The following is a 3,695-nucleotide window of genomic DNA, read 5'->3' on the forward strand; positions in this document are numbered from 1 at the left end:
CCGCTATCCAGAGCAGTGATAACAGCAAATGCCAGCAGGGATCTGAAGCACCTGGCACTCTTGTTCGTTCTTGGGGAGAATGAAAACTGGTGCCACCACTTTGGAAATCCATTTGGAAATTTCTTACAAACTAAACATAGTCTAATCATTTGGTGTAGCAATTGTGCTCCTAGGTAGTTCCCCAGACGAGCTAAAATCACGTCCACATAGAAACCTGTACACAAGTGCTTAGCAGCCCCAGCCACAATTGCTCAAATGAGAAGCAGCGCAGATGAGCGTCAAGTGATGAATGGATAAACTGTGATGCGTCCATACGATGATTATTCCGCAGGTTTTTAAAAAAGCTACCAAGTAATGAAAAGGGATGGAAAGATCTTAAATGCAAACTTGCAGGGGAAAGTGCAGCCACACAGTGCAGTCAGGGTTAACCTGCTCCTCTGCTAATACGAAGTGTGGAGGTTCTAGTCTAGGCAGAGGAACATCAGAAATAAGACTTGATCATCTGCCCCAAAAGCCTTTGGGAACCTGGTGAAGCCCAGCTCCCCTCTGACGGACTTTACATTTGCATGAGTAGGTGTTTACTCAGTGGCAAATGGTGTTTTAAGTGAAAAAAACAAAAAACAACAACACAACAACAAAAAACCAGTCCCCCTAAAGATGCTATAAACTGTAGGATTCCATCTATAAGACATTCTGGAAAGATAGAACCATAGTGGTTCCCAGGGACTTGAGGGGGGATATATTTGGGGCCATGAAATGGCTCCAGGTGCCACTGTCACAGAGGACACATGATACTAAACCCCTGAAACCCGGAGGTTGTCCAACACGAGCCAACCTCGTGCCAGTTCTGGATGCTGGCCAATCACATTTTGTCAATATTGATCTGTCAGTTGAGATCACCATGCTAGAAAGGAGGCTGTTGTTAGATGAAGCAGCAAGCGCTTAAAGAGAGGTCTGGGAACTTCCTGTACTTTCTGTATGAAGTTTCTGGAAACCTAACATGGTTTAAAAAAAGAAAAGTACTAGAGAAAAGGAAAAGAGGAAGGGGGAAAAAGAAAAAGATCTACTGACAGAAAGAAAAGCAGACAAACAGAAAAAACAAAGATGAAGGGGAAAAGAAAGAAAAAACACTGTGAAACCAAGCTGGACAGATTGAAAAGTAGAACCTAACATTTAGAAGACTGAAATGCCAGTTTACAAACAAGGTGACCTGGAATAAGGCAATCAAAGAGGAAGGGAAAAATGAACTGGATTAAGCTGCATTTCCCAAGCTGCTGTGTCTCTGAAAGTAGCAGACCTGGGGGATGCTGGGTCAGCTTGCAGAAGAGGTGTCACAGGAGCCCCTTCGCTCTGAAGATATACAGTCTCCTCTTCCCTTAGGAAAGATCTCTCCTGCTTATAGCCGCCACCATCAAGCAGGGCATGTTCTACACTGACCGCCTGCTCTGAGCACTGTGAGCCCACCTCAGCTGTCACTAGGCCATCTCTTCCACTCACCTTGACCTTGTACCTTCAATATTCAGACTCCAGCTGTGTCTGGCCTTGATCCTTGTGGGTGACTCTCCCAAAACCAAAACCCCACACAGCGTCTGCAAAGATGATGAAGCGTCATCTCACATACTTTGGGCACATTGCTAGGAGAGGCACTTCCTTGGAGAGAGACATCATGCTTGGGAAGGTGGAGAGTCGACGAAAGAGAGAAGACCCTCAGTCAGATGGATTAACAGTGACTGCAGCACATGAACTGTAGTGTGTCAGGAAGGGTGAAGATGGCACAGGATAGGACAGGGTTCAGATCTGTTGTTTGTAGTCTCTATGATTGGTACTTGACAACACTCAACAACAACAACAACAATCATCTGCAAAACACAATAAGGCAAAATGCAATCAAATATGGCGACCTTGTATTAGGGAAATAACTGAGTAAGGCTGAAATCCCAAGGCAGGATGGTTTTCTTATCCCCAGAGTGAGGACCAGATGAGCCCTGGATACACAGTGTATCAAGCTGATGATTGAAAGACTGCTGTTCTGATCTACCAACTGCTTGGTGGAAAAAAGATGGGACAGTCTCCTCCCGTAAGGATTTACAGCCTCCCAGACCCAGTGGAGGGAGGAAAAAGCATTTTCCTTTTCTCCTTTTAGGGGAGAGGGCACAAGTGGGGGCAACACATCCCAAGTAAGAACACATGGAGCGATTTCTTCCCAGGGTCAGAGATCGAGGATGATGACGACAGTGAATGTCACCTCTTACCTAAAAGCACAGCCTCAAGTCACACCTTTTTCAAAGCACGTCTCCTGGGAGCGTCCACTCTCTTGGCCTCGGTGGTGACACAGCACACTGGCCATTGTTCAGATCTCTTCCCGTCTAGCCCCAAGTGTCCTTCAGAAACCTGAGCTCCTGTTACGCCTCCTCATGTAACTGGGTGGACATCCCTGCTCTCCCTGCTGCCGCACTGAATAGACCTCCTCTTAAGTTGCATCTTCCTCTCTACCTCCTTTACCCTCCACTTGCTGAAGCCTGCCCATGGATCACAGCCCACTCGGGAGTCTCCGCAGAAGCTGCTCTGATTCTACAAGTTACAATGAACACACAACCCCCTTCATTTCTTATTACCCACCCAGCAAGTTCACGTTGACTCAGTGTTTACTCCTTCGTTGCCTCTGGTGGGCTATGAACTTCACGTGGCCAGGGCATTGGCTTATTGAAAATGTATTTGAGTGACTCCTCACCGTCACTGTCTGCTTCCCATTCAGGTGACTGCATTGATCACTGTGCCACAGAGCTGGGCAGCATGCCTGGTTCCTTCTTGGTAAGTGAGCCAATCGGGTGTGACTGAATGGATCGTCTGTTGTGAAACAGACCCTTCATTAGAGGGTGTGGAATAACTTAGGACAAATTTAGGCTGCTCTGTGTCCCAGCTACAGTGCTCCTCCGTCTCCACCATGCTGACACACCACTCGGGGGCTTTGGGCTGGGATGTGGCAGCTCACAGGTGATGTCAAAGCTGCTGATCTGAAGAACCTTTTGTTGTGTGAAAAGTCAACCTGTTTCAGAATAATTAAAAAGCTGTTCTTTGTTGGGGGAGGGAGGGGAGAAAATGTTCACCAATGGAAAAATATATGTATAAAAATATTATTAAACAGAAAAATGATATAAAAATAGCTAAAACTATTAAAAAAGTTGGTCTTTGAATGTGGCCCAGTTTTTTCTGTTTTGTTTTGTTTTGGTTTTTTTTAAATCCCTGATGTTTTAGGGTCCTGTTTGCTTTTGCTAGAAACATAGGTAAACCCAATCCAACCCAATCTAACCTAACCTAACCTAACCCAACCTAACCCAGCTCAGGCTAACCTAAGCTAACCCAACTCAACCCAAGCCAAGCCAAGCCAACCCAGCCCAACCCAACCCAACCCAACCCAACCTAAGTTAACCCAACCCAACTTAATCTAACCCAATCTAACCTAAGCTACCCAAACTAACCCAACCCAACCTAACCTAAGCGAACCTAACTCAACCTAACCTAACTAACCCAACCCAAACCAACCTAACCTAACCTGTTAACCCAACCCAATCTAACCTAACCCAATCTAACCTAAGCTACCCAAACTAACCCAACCCAACCTAAACTAACCTAACTTAACCCAACCTAAGCTAACCCAACTCAACCCAACCTAAGCTAATCCAACCCAACCTAAC

This window comes from Elephantulus edwardii, unplaced genomic scaffold (genome assembly GCF_000299155.1).
Source record: "Elephantulus edwardii isolate Elephantulus edwardi_28Jun2011 unplaced genomic scaffold, EleEdw1.0 scaffold00003, whole genome shotgun sequence".
Classification (NCBI taxonomy): Eukaryota; Metazoa; Chordata; class Mammalia; order Macroscelidea; family Macroscelididae; genus Elephantulus; species Elephantulus edwardii.